The 14765-nt window shown below is 30.6% G+C and overlaps 2 protein-coding genes across 26 annotated transcripts in view; both read right to left on the bottom strand.

The window, feature by feature from the left end:
- The window catches only part of LOC147843130 (uncharacterized), a 553038-nt gene that overhangs the window by 87971 nt on the left and 450302 nt on the right, over positions 1 to 14765 (bottom strand). The window lies entirely within an intron of this gene.
- Positions 1 to 14765, bottom strand: part of sall1a (spalt-like transcription factor 1a) — a 411399-nt gene that overhangs the window by 202263 nt on the left and 194371 nt on the right. The window lies entirely within an intron of this gene.

The following is a 14765-nucleotide window of genomic DNA, read 5'->3' as shown; positions in this document are numbered from 1 at the left end:
TTGAAACAAGCACTGTAAAAGTGCTTGGTTACACACCATTTCTTAATATTGTCAGAACACATATAGATTAAACTAACTTAATTCTTTTTTCCAAATTTAAGTGGATTGAACATAAAACAATTAAGTTGTCCCCCAACAAAACACAACAATTGTGATGTTTTAGCTCTTTTAGAATAAGCAATTTGAACAAGCAGCAAAAAATAAATAAATAAATGTTTGATTAGGGTCAGTAAAAAATTGCAGAATGTCCAGTTTCGGACGAACTATCCCATCAATAAATTACATTTGTGATGGTTTAATCAACAACAACAATAATACATACTGATTAAACGATCTTAAATGTTTTTACAAATTTAAGTGGATTAAACATAAAACAATTAAGTTGTCCCCAAAAAAACTCAAGAATTGTGATGTTTTAGCTCATTTTGAATAAGCTGTTTGAACAAGCAGCAAAAAAAGTAAACAAATAAAATTAAGTAGGGTCACCCTGATCTCACGAGAAAACATAAGTATTTTACGTTTTGCCAGTTTAGTGGCTAATTCGTACGAAATCGTACAAGATTAGTCGTACGAAATTGTACGATTTTAAAAAGAAGGCGTGGCACCTAACCCCACCCCTAAACCCAACCGTTATTGGGGGATAAGCAAATTGTACTAAATTGTACGAATTAGATTGTACGAATTCATACGAATTAGCCACTAAATGAAAAAGTTACGAATTGCCGTGAGATTGCGTTGGTAGTGTAAGTAAATAATGGAAGAATTAATTTTTTTTGAAAAACCATCCCATGAATTCACTAAACCTATGATGATTTAATCAACAACAATAACAACAATACTACTAAAAATACATGTTAAAATTATAATTAAAATATTTTAATTTATAATTTAACTGTACTTTAAATTAAACTGTAATAAAGACCATAAAACATTTACTAATGAGATTTTATTGTTCACTGAAAAAAAGAACTGCTTGTTCAAACTACTTACTCAAAATGAGCCGAAACAAAACATCTCTTGAGTTTTTTGAGGACAACTTAATTTTTTTTATGTTCAATCCACTAAAATTTAGAAAAACGATTAAGTTAACTTAATCAATTTGTGTTGGGACAATACGAGGGAATTGTGTGGAATCCAACATTTTTTACAGTGTACACTGTAAAAAAAAATGTCGGATTCCACACAATCAATTGGTTTTTGTTTAACTCATCAGTTTTTACAAATGTAAGTGGATTGAACATAAACCATATAAGTTGCCCCCTCAAAAAACTCAAGAATTGTGTCGTTTCAGCTAATTTTAAAGTTTAAATAAACAGCAAACTTAATTTTTTTAGTGCAGATTAAAGAACTACACAAGAATTGCAGCTTGTGTCAACAACATCACAATATTATATAGAAAAGCTTCAGCACTTACTGCACATAGCAATGTTTTAATGCAGTCATATCACCAATATCCTTAATTTATGAAATGGAAGAACCATCTCCCTATCTATCAGTTCATCTCTCTCATTCTCTCTTTCTCAACAGGTTTTTGATGAATGATAGCTGTAGGGTCAATGAAGAATCAACAGAGAGCCCTACAGTAAATGCTTATCCAGGCTGCTGACTGGTGCAAATAGACTCGCGGAGCGCCGCCGCGTTTCAGGCCAACTCCACTGCCACTATAAATCCACAAGCTGATTAAACAGTAAATTTAGCATGCCTATCAACTTACCATTAACCAGGTTGCTGCTTTCAAAAACATCATTAATCAAGGGCCAGATATGGAGGGAAATATCAGTCATCGATCGTGTGCACTTATGACAGTTAACACTGCAGCGTATTAGCATTGAGCGGCCGCTGATCTATCAATTACTGCGCCGGCACACGATTGCACTCATTCTAATTCTGCATTTCCCTCTCCGCTAATGCATTTCAACTGTTATCTCATAGGCTAATGAAAGCAAACAAATCAATAAATATAAATTATACATGCGAGGATGTACCGCTGCCAACATAAAGCCCCTAATTAATTGCACTTGATTAATTTATATACTTTAATTATCTCTCTAAGCCGCACGAGGCATAAATATCAGGACAATCTGCTTATTGCTATGTCAGTCATAAAACGGCAGACGCTAGGAAACGATTAGCGCAGGCAGAATATCGTCACTGGGAAACACACAGTTGCTGACAGAAAAAAAAAAAAGTCAAAGCACTGAATAATTTAAAGTAAGCAAAAGCAGCACGAAATGAGTGAAGGCCTGGAACGGGATGCCGCTGCTTTTATTTTATGCATCCTGGATTTAATATGGTAAGTGATTTGTTACTGCATGTTTGCCCAAATAACATGGACAACAAGTCTGGCACAGGACTGAGCAGTTTCTTTTTCTCAGTTATGGCTGAACTGTCAGATGTATCAGTTGTGTTGATGATGATATTAAAACAATTAATAAATGTTGTTGTTAATTATATACTAGAATTAATAATGAATTCTGATTATGTAATATGTGACTGATGACTTTATAAATAATACAATTTCGTAAAAATAACCATTTAAAATAAATAAACAAATAGATAAATAAATCATTTAAAACAAATAAATAAATCCAAAACTTGGTACCTTAAAATAGAGCAATACTACAGATACTACTACAACTAGGTCTACTATGTGTAGCAGTAGTTGTAGGTGTTGCTGTGGTTGTGATAATAATAATAATAATAATAATAATAATCGGCAATGCAGTGGCGCAGTAGGTAGTGCTGTCGCCTCACAGCAAGAAGGTTGGCTGGATTGAGCCTCGGCTGGGTCATTTGGCGTTTCTGTGTGGAGTTTGCATGTTCTCCCTGCCTTTGCATGGGTTTCCTCCGGGTGCTCCGGTTTCCCCCACAGTCCAAAGACATGCAGTAAAGTTGAATTGGGTAGACTAAACTGTTCATAGTGTATGAGTGTGAGTGTGTGTGTTTCCCAGAGATGGGTTGTGGCTGGAAGGGCATCTGCTGCGTAAAAGCATGCCGGATAAGTTGCCGGTTCATTCCGCTGTGGCGACTGAATGCATGAATAATAATATTAATATTAATAACAACAACAACAACAATAATTATAAATAATTAAAAGTAATGAAATACTACTACTAATAATAATAATAAAAATAATAATAATTTAATAACAATGAAATAATACTACTACTAATATTACTACAACTACAACTACTACTACTAATAATAACAATACACAATAACATAATAATAATAATAATAACGACAATAAATTGTAATAATGATAATGAAAACAATAATAATAATAAATAATGAAATACTACTACTAATACTACTACCACCGCCACCACCAAAACCACCACCACCACCACCACCACCACCAACAACAACAACAACAACAACAACAACAACAACAACAACAAATATTAATAAATAATAATTAAATTATAATACTGCTAGTAATAATAATAATAATAATAATAATAATAACAACAACAACAAAGCAATAGTACGACTACTAAAAATAATAATAACAATGATAATAATAATAATAATAATAATGATAATAACATAATTATAACAATAATAATAAATAATTAATAATAATGAAATACTACTACTACTACAACAACTACTACTACAACAAATAATATTAATAATAATAAATATTAATAAATAATAATTAGATAATACAAATAATAATAATAATAATAATAATAATAATAATAATAATAATAAAAATAATAAAGAGTAATTAAATAATAATACTAATAATAATATAATATCACTATCACTTCTACTACTACTACTACCACTACTACTACTACTAATAATAATAATGATGATGATAATAAAGAAATAAGGGTGACGACGTGGGTAGTGCTATCGCCTCACAGCAAGAAAGTCGCTGGTTCGAGACTCGGCTGGGTCAGTTGACATTTCTGTGTGGAGTTTGCATGTTCTCCCCGCGTTCGTGTGGGTTTCCTTAGGGTGCTCTGGTTTCCCCCACAAGTCCAAAAACATGCGGTACAGGTGAATTGGGTAAGCTAAAATTGTTTGTAGTGTATGTGTGTGAATGAGAATTTACGGGTGTTTCCCAGTGATGGGTTGCAGCTGGAAAGGCATCCGCTGCGTAAAACATATGCTGGATAAGTTAGCGGTTATCTTAAAAAAAGCTGAAAAAGAAAATGACTGAATGATTAATTAAATAATAATACTACGACTAACTATAACAACATCAACAACAGTAATAATAGTTTAATTAATATATAAATAAAAATCTAAAACTGATACATGTTTACATCTTTTCATACAGTAGAGCAGTACTACTATTAGTAGTAGCATTAACAACACATGTTTTTCTGGTTTCTTCTTTTTTTTTTTTTTTTTTTTTCAGATATCTTGGTTACCACATGCTCTAATGAAACCAATACAAACTGAACATGTTGCAGAAAGAGATGCTCTCAACACATGATAATATTAAATCATGAAAAAAAATCTGAGGATCAAAATCGACTTGCAAGTCCATCGTGTAAAAGTAGCCTTCAGGGCAGACGATCAAAGCAAACAAAGCAACATAAAACCACACAAGACAAAGAAAGAAAGACAGAGTGTAAAAAAGAGTGCAAAAACATGAAGCAAGACTGTAAATGAGTTTCAGGAAGGTGGAAGAAGAGTTTGGTCCTGATGCCTGTTAATTACGGTTTTTAGAACAATTAGCCCAACAGGGAGCACGACAGAATAATTATGGCATCTGTGCTTACAGTGGAACATTAACGCGTCCAGGTACAGTAAATATGTCGAAACTTAAGGTGACGCGACCTTGCACCTCTCACAGCCTTACATCTAGATATCTAGAAAGTGTCCTAATGGGCTTTAGAAAATTACAGTCTCTGCCATGGGTCTTATCGCTTTAAACAAAGCACTTTTTTGTACCTAATTATACATCTTCAGCAATTAGATTTAAAAGTTGGAAAGACTACTGACTTGTCAATAGTTTTTTAAGTTACAGTTCAGAACACAGAAGTTGGCCTGGACTTTATGAAGTAACAGAAGCTTGTCTGGTGTGGTGTGTTGTGTTGTCTGCTTGAGGACAAAACTATTGTTGCACATAAATGCCAGACTATCTAAAATCACCTGAGAGAATTTGGCTGAAACATCAAAAACACCCTACAAACACATAAACAAACACATACACTGTAGTCGTCTCGACCGTGAGCCTGCCAGTGACTAGAGAACATAAGACCCTTGTTTTCTTCTTATACAGCGGTTCATCCGTAGAGAAACAACTGTGATTCCAATGTAAATAATAGTGTAAATACACCACTGTTTCAAGGTTTTTCATTGGTGCAATTAGTTATTGCTTATTTATGCGCACAAAGCGTTCAGAAAACAAGGTTCATTTATTGTGGAATATCATTCGGTCAAAGATAAAAAGTGTTTGCAAATTTCTAAATGTATTATTATTATACACACAAACACACACACGCACGCATAAATAACCATTCAGTGTAACAACAGTTTATACCAAGGGTGACCAAGGGTGACCAAGCTTTTTCATATAAAGGGCCAAAAACCAAATATCACTATGAGCCGTGGGTTGAAGGCAAATATACCAAACATGTATTACATTAAAGTTGCTATGGTTAATTTCCTAATTTATTTCATATTATATATAAAAAATATATATAAAAAATATTTATAATAAATAAAAACAAAAAAATATACTTTTAAAATGATAACTTACTGCAAAAAAACAAAAACAAAAAACAGTTGATCTGCTAAGCAAAGTCTCTGCATTGTCCTCTATCCATCAGTATGTTAATTTAAACTAAATCTGATTAATTTACAATATTTAATTGAAAGATCAAATTTCAGATAGCTTTTAACAATAAAACAGAAGGTTACATTACATTTAAAATGACAATCTCGAAACATAATTGGACATCATTCTCCCCCTTTTTCTCAGATGGGATGGCAGGCCCCAAATCAAAGGGCTAATGTTGGCCTGTGGGCCTTAGTTTGGGAATCGTTTATACACTAAAAATTCTTATCAGGTATATTTATAAAAAGAAACATTTAATGACAATTTTCAAAACATTTAAGAGACTCTATTTAAGGATCACAGCCCTGACATCTTTATCTAATATTTAATATATACAGTTGAAGTCAGAATTATTAGCCCCCCATGTTTTTTCCCCCAATTGGTTTTTAACAGTGAGCAGAGTTTTTCAACATTTCTAAGCATAATAGTTTTAATAACTCATTTCTAATAACTGATTTATTTTTTCTTCGCCATGATGACAGTACATAATATTTTTACTAGTTATTTTTCAAAACAATTTTATACAGCTTAAAGTGACATTTAAAGGCTTAACTAGGTTAATTAGGTTAACTAGGCAGGTTAGGCAAGTTATTGCATAATGATGGTTTGTTCTGTAGACTATCGAAAATAAAATTTGCTTTAAGGGGCTAATAATTTTGACCTTAAAACGGTTATTAAAAATTAAAAACTGCTTTTATTCTAGCCAAAATTAAACAAACAAGACTTTCTCCAGAAGAAAATATATTATTAGACATACTGTGAAAATTTTCTTGCCCTGTAAACATAATTTGGGAAATATTTAAAAAAAGAAAAGAAAAAAAAATCTAAGGGGGTTTAATAGTTCTGATTTTAACTGTATATGTATTTTAATAGTACTATGTATCTTGCCACTATATTTAAAAACCTGATGTTAACAATCTATCAGCAAGACTAAACATACATTCAATTCAATTCATGTTTATATCTATAGCGCTTTTACAATGTAGATTAAGTAAAAGCAGCCTAACATAGAAGTTCTGGTAAATTGAAACTGTCAGTCCAACATTTACAAAAATTCTGAATACAAAACTCCTCTTCAACCTTAAATTGACCTTTTATCTTCACAAATGTAATTGAAACATAAAAATTAGTACTTCCTCTACATTTAATATACTTTTTATGTATATAAAAATCATTTTTTTGAATCAAGACAGACACCATGTGGCGTCTAGTCTTAGACAATACAATATTTTTTTTTTTTGTAGTAGTTTAACATTTTTATTTGTGTTATGAAAAAGCCATTGACATATGACCCTGATATTACTAAATTGAATTGGATATTATAAAATATTTCATCATAAATATCTTATTAAAGTGAAAAAAACATAGTGATAGGCGTTTTTCAAGATTCTTTGGCAAATGGAAAATTTAAAAGAAAAAATATTGAAAATAGTTCTCTAAAAACGCAGTCTTTCCTCTCCCTGTGATCAACTTAACATATCATTTCTGAATAAAAATGTCTTTATAATCTTTATAAATATAAAAAATAAATAAATAAACTAATGACCCCAACAATTAGACTCTGCATTTACTTTATTGAAAATATGCACATAAACATAGTAATACAGGATAAAGAATAGGTAAATTTCAATTAGTTCAACACTAAGCTGAACTATAAACATAAATACTGTCAGCAAATTCAAATAAACAGCTGGAAAGAGTGCATCTGGAGTGCTACTGATCACGCTGTGTTTCAGAACACACGCACACACACAAACAAAATAATTCACACAAAGCTTTAACACATATTATGAAGAACAGGAAAATACTAAAAAGAAAAAAAAAAACAGCACAACGTCTTTGAAAGCAGGCAACAGCGCTTCTGTTAGCCACAATTCTCTTCTGTTTACATAAACATGTTCTTGAGACTGGCCGAGTGTGTTAATCATCCCGATATGATACAGTCACTGCTAAAGCATAATGACGCTCTGCTCTGTGTCATTTAGCACTGGTGATCAATCAGACACTCATTTAGCTTTAATTCATGTAGATGCACACCTAATACTCATTACAAAGACACAATTTCCCCCAGTCACGGCAGATTAATGGTAGCCCATCTCCCAGTGTGTCCTGCATCTCGTGTGTATGTGTGTGTATGTGTGTGTGTGTGTGTAGACAGATGAGTCTCTCTCAGGGAGAAGCAGCTCGTAGACTGACTTTTCCTAAAGACATGTTTTATGACAAATGATCTGACACAGCATAACTTCATCAGAGAAGACAAGACAATGAGGATCCCAAACAAGCTGCTTTATTCTTCTTTTTTGTCAATTGCATACATCTACTGATAGATTTGCCTCAATTTTTTTTCTAAAACATTATATTATGAGGCTGAATATTTACAGTGATAATGTTACAAATAGTTTCTGATTAAAAAATTTATTTTTTATTGTTATTTGAATGTTTGCTCAACAAGGATGCATTTATTTGATGAAAAAAAACTGTAAAAAAGTTAGGAGTTATTACAAATTAAAATTAGGGCTGAACAATATTGAACAAATCTGACATTGCAATATTTTGTTTTTCTGTAATACACACTACCGGTCAAAAGTTTAAGGTCAGTTTTTTATTTATTTTATTTTATTTTTTCATGTATTTTTTATTTAAAGAAAATGATTCTGTTCATCAAGGTGGCATTTATTCAACAACAAAAAAGTTACATTTTTATTACAATTTTAAATAATAATAATAATAATAATAATTCATATTAGAGTGATTTCTGAAGGATCATGTGACTGAAGACTTTAGTAATGAAGCTGAAAACTTATCTTTAAAATCACTGGAATAAATGATTAAATTAAGTTTTATTAATTTAAGTTCACTACTTTTGAACAGTTATTTATAGTGCAATAACATTTCACAATTTTACAATTTGTACCATATTTTTGATTAAACAAACGCAGCCTTGGTGAACAGGAGAAACTTATGTTAAAACATTTACATATCATACTGACCCCAAACGTTTGACCAGACGATATAAAAAAGACACGTTTTTATGACAAATGATGTGACACAGCATAACTTCATCAGGGAAGACAAAAACAAGCTGCTTTTATTCTTCTTTCTTTTGTCAGTTGCATACATCTACTGACTGATTTGCCTCCATTTTTATATTAAAGATGTTATATTATGAGGCTGAATATTTACAGTGATAACAAATTGCTACTGAAAAACAAAAAAACTTTTTTATTATTATTTTAATGTCTTACAAGGAGGCATTTATTTGATTACAAAATACAGTAAAAACAAATGAAACAGTTATTACAAATTAAAATTAAGACTACATGACATTAAACAAATCTGACATTGCGATATTATGTTTTTCTGCAATATATATTATGAATAAAATTTCCCCAGATGGCTTGAATAGCTCTCTTTGTGAAAAACAAAAAATGCTTCATTCAGATTGGTTGGGTCGATTTTGTAAGGTGCGAATTAGGGCTGTGCAATTTGGGGAAAATATCGAACTGGAATTTTTTTGGCAGAGGTTGCTATTTCGAATTGCGATTTCATTTTGTGGTCAAGATACAGCTTAATAATCTGTATCGTAGCTTCTTACTGCTAAATGGGAGTGGCTGTTAGTTAAAAAAAAGAAACTAAAAAGATATTAACTCACTCCAACATTTATTCAAATTTGTTTTTAAATATTCAGAAATTAAAATAATTTTTCTCTTTTCTCTAGAGCAAATAGTAAACACATACAATTACCGTACCTTTAAAGTAGCATATTATACAAAAAAATAAAATAAATAAATGAATAATAAAACTACAGAATACTCAGCAAACTAACATGGTTGAAAAGAGGCAGATTGAAAAGTTCTGATTGGCCAGAAAAAAAGTATGCTCACTCAATTGGCTAGTGAGACTATCACACATAGAAGGCAATTACACATTTGCTGGGCGGGGAAAATTAAATAATACATATATATTTTAAAACGTAGCCTACTGCGATTAGCTTATCACAACGTTTCAAATCGCAATTGCGATTCAATTTTGATTAATTGGACAGTTCTAGTGTGAATGATATATTAAATAATAATAATAATAATAATAATAATAATAATGATAAAACTACTAGAATAATTACAGTAGAGCAAAGAAAAAAGTAAAATAAACAGTGCTTAATGGATTTCCGGAGAGTCAAACACTATTCAGATACAGAAATGTAATAATGTAATGTGGAAAACACTGTATAGTCTTCATTGTATTAATACATCAGTACATATTTTCATTTATTAAAGCTACAAATGTTTTATGTTATTGTGCTCGGAAGCTTTACGCTTCCTTGAAATGCCTTTATAATACATGCAAATGATGAAGTTTCACTCTTTTAAGGTTGTGCGTTGCAATGACTCCACAAATCCACTATATTCCCAATTTACCATTGCATATCCTGCAATGTGACTATTGCAATATCACATTGAAATGATATCAATGCTGAAACGATATATTGTACAGCCCTAATTAAAATATTTTCTATTTTTATTTACACTTAAATGTAATGCATTCATGTGATATCAAGCTGAATTTTCAGCATTACTCAGGTCAGAAAACATTCAGATCTACTGATTTATTAATGTTAAAGACAATTATGCAGTTTAATATTTTTGTGGAAGCATTTAGTTATTTATTAGTTTCTGTTACTTTACTATGGCATTTACTTTCTCTTTTCAATTGAATGCATCCTCGATGAATAAAATTATAGAAAGAATCATACATACACAAGGCAGAAAAACTAAATAATGGCTGAAACACTGCAAGCCATCACAACAATCCTCTACAAGGCCATGCATGCACATGAGCTGTGTGTGTGTATGTGTGTGTGCATGTGTGTGGCATTGACCTTTCTGGCAAAACTTCATCAGTCTTCGGTCAGCCGTCTCTCACCTACTGTAATTCAGCCCTACGGAAGCCCACACAGGGACAAACGAAGCGGTTCATACCTCAGAACTGGTCTCATCTCCTCCGCTGATCCTTTCACAAGGAGTTTGGTGTGCTGGCATAGAAAACCTCTTCCTGCCCCTTCACTGAGAAGAGGGGAAAAAAAGCCTCCACAAAACATGGCACAGGAAGTACCCACACACAGAGTGGCACAGCACTGGCTGCCTCACACATTCAGTGGCACTTATACCCCTCGGCTTCAAAGGCAGACGAGCTAGAAAACACTTTGGTATTTTTCCACTTAGACAAAGAGGCTTTTAAAAGACAGAAATCGAATTCACACCACTGTGAAATCCAGGAGTTATGCGGGCGACAGGAAATATTTGACGAAAAAAACAACAGCATGCAAGAGTGACTGTATGCGATGAAGTCTTTTAACATTCATTTCTAAAACAGTATACAGGCTTTATTGTTTTAAGTTATGGAGCATAAGGCCATTTAGCATCAGTTAGTAAAATATTTGAGAGAAACCAATGAGAGAGATCAAAAATGACCCATGACTTCATGATAAACGGGTCTTGTGTTGATATAGACCGTTTTATCCTGTGTGTGTATGTGTGTGTGTGTGTGTGTGTGCTATATTGCCGTCTCGCAGCGTGGAGCGTGGCTGAGTGGGGATTAACTCTGAACACTGCCAGAATGGAGCATGTGTGTGTCCTCAGAAAAACTAACACAAGCAAACCACGTCCCACTGCCCCCGTACACACACAACGTTGTCCCAGAGAGGAAAACCTCGCCTCTGATGATCCTCATCCAACCCCTCGGCCCACAACTCTCCTGCATTATTCACTCAAAGACAAACAGGCAGACAGCATTTTCTAGAGGAATTCCTGTCCCACAGACTCTCAACCTGTGACCTGGGCTTTGGGGAGAGCGAGTAAGAGACAGAGAGAGAGAACTAAAATAAAATGTTGATTGATTGATTGATAATACTGTTTATTATTATTATAATTATTATTGTTATTATTATTATTATTATTAATAGTATCCTAAAATGTTGATTGTTAAAAATAATGTTTATTATAATTTATTATTATTGTTTTATCATAAATATTTATTGTTAAAATACTGTTTATTATTATTATTATTATTATTATTTCTTTATCCTAAAACGTCTATTGCTAAAATACTGTTTATTATTATTACTGTTTTATCATAAAATGCTTGTTAAAAATATTTTTTATTATTAATGTTTTATCCCAAAATGTTGATTGTTAAAAATTATTTTTATTTTTATTTATTATTATTGTTTTATCCTAACAATTTTAAATGTTAAAATACTGTTTATTATTATTATTATTATTATTATTATTAATACTGTTTTATCCTAAAATATTTATTGTTAAAATACTTTTTAAAATTATTATTATTATTATTATTATTATTATTATTACTGCTTTATCCTAAAAAGTTTATTGCTAAAATACTGTTTATTATTATTACTGTTTTATCCTAAAATTCTTATTAAAAATATTTCTATTATTATTTATTATTGTTGTTTTATCTTAATATGTTGATTGTTAAAATACTGTTTATTATTATTATTGTTTTATCCCAAAGTGTTGATTGTTAAAATATTGTCTAATATTTTTTATTATTGTAGTTGTTTTATCTTAAAATGTTGATTGTTAAAAACACTGTTTATTACTATTGTTTTACCCTGATATGTTGATTGTAAAAATTAATGTTTCTTTATTTTTTATCTTAAATCGCTGATTGCTAAAAATACTGTTTATTATTTATTATTATTGTTTTATTCTAATGTTGATTGTGAAAATATTGTTTATTATTATTTAGTAGTGTTGTTTTATCCACAAATGTTGATTGTTATATATACTGTTCGTTATTATTTTTTATTATTGTTTTAACTTACAAAGTAGATTTTTATACTTTTAATAAAGTTTTTTTTTCACAAATGTTGATTGTTATATGTACTGTTTGAAGTTGAGAGAGAGAGAGAGAGAAAGAAAGAGAGAGAAAGAGAGAGAGAGACGGTAGGGTGGGCAACAATTATGATAATTGCCAGGGCACTCAGCTGAAGGATCAATCAGCTGTGATTACAAACCCTCCTGCATGATCAAATATTAATCTGCTGTACCTTCAGTCTGACCTGCCAGCACAGAGCCTCTTACCGACTTATGCATTAAGCGATTTGCACAAGCTGAACTCATAGCACCTAATAATATTGGACATGCAAGTCAGGGCATTAAAGGGATCTTCCAGGAACCGAATTGACTTACAATAAACAGGGTAAAAATAGCCCCGCATAACAACCAGGATAAACCTTATATGACAGTTCAATTATATTAAACAAGGTATGACTGTAAAAACCAATTAGGGCAAATTCCACGGGCCACCTGATGGATTTTGTTCTTGTCATCATGTCCGAGGAGAGACGCTGCTGCAAAAGTCAAAGACAGAAAAGTCGACGTTAAAATCACGGTCAACAGATGTAATGCATCTAAATGCACAACTGATTTCTCGTCTTCTCACAAATTATAAGATAAATACTTTGCAATGATTTGTATGCAGACACGTACATAATAAGTTGCAAAATTACAAAACAAATATGGTAAAATGAAGTCAACTAGATAGAAAATCTGTTTAAAAATTATGAATACTATTTTTTATTGTATTAAGAGCATAACAATTACATTACAGGGCAAAACTTTGGGGGTCAGTAGGATTTTTAAACCAAGGCTCACCGAGTCTGCTTTTATTTCATCAAAAATACAGTACAAGTACAAAAATTTTTAACTGTTATTGCACTATAAAATAACTGTTCAAAAGTAGTTTTTCTTTAAATTTAACCATTTATTAGAGTGATTTTAATGATGAATTTTCAGCTTCATTACTCCAGTTTTCAAAGTCGAAGGATCCTTCAAAAATCACTCTAGCATTATATATATATATATATATATATATATATATATATATATATATATATATATATATATATATATATATATATATATATATATTTTTTTTTTTTTTTTTTTTTTTTAGTGTTAGTAGTAGTATTACTATGTTAGTAGTAATAAAAGCAAAAATGACTAGAGTAATAAATTCATTTGAAACTACATACAATAAGAAAGCAGTTATTTACAATTGTAATAAATATTAAACTTATTTAAACTTTTTAACATGTAAATAAGACATGTTGTAAAAAGTAGGACCATATTTTTTATGCTAAAATATAAATTTGTAAATATTATTTTATCATGCTTTTGTAGATGTAAAAATTTTTTTAAATAAAATAATATATATATATATATATATATATATATATATATATATATATATATATATATATATTTTTTTTTTTTTTTAAATTAATGTTAGTAGTAATAAAAGCAAAAATGACTAGAGTAATGAATTCATTTGAAACTACATACAATAATAAGGCAGTTATTTACAATTGTAATAAATATTAAACTTATTTTTTTAACATTTAATAAATGCAACCTTAATAAACAGAATAATTTTCTTTAAACATTGAAAAAAAAAACATTGGGAAAAAAACTGACCCCAAACTTGTATAATTAATTAATAGTGTGTATAATAAGTGTTTATATTATACAACTGCATTAACAATGAATTTTCTCAAATTAAAAGCAACAATACCAACAACCTTGAAAAGTATCTATGCCATTCAATTGCATTAAAAGCATGATAAAATAATATTTGCAAATTTATATTTTAGCATAAAAAATATGGTCCTATTTTTTACAACATGTCTTATTTACATTTTAAAAAGTTGGTATGGTGTACTTATTGAGCTCAAATTGAATTCAAACCCTTTTGCTGCTTTTGAGGTGCAATAAGGTTAAGGTTAGGAGAGAATTAGTGGTATGCTTAGGCTTAAAGTTAGTTGGGGCTCTAAGATAGAGTCAGTAATTTTAGATGTAACTAAAGAAATTAGAAATATAATTATAAACAGGCTTATTAAGTACAATGTTAAACATGCACTGTACATACACTATCA

The sequence above is a fragment of the Danio rerio genome, chromosome 7, assembly GCF_052040795.2.
Source record: "Danio rerio strain M-AB ecotype USA chromosome 7, GRCz13ab, whole genome shotgun sequence".
NCBI lineage: Eukaryota > Metazoa > Chordata > Actinopteri > Cypriniformes > Danionidae > Danio > Danio rerio.
This window is presented reverse-complemented; position numbering and strand designations above follow the sequence as displayed.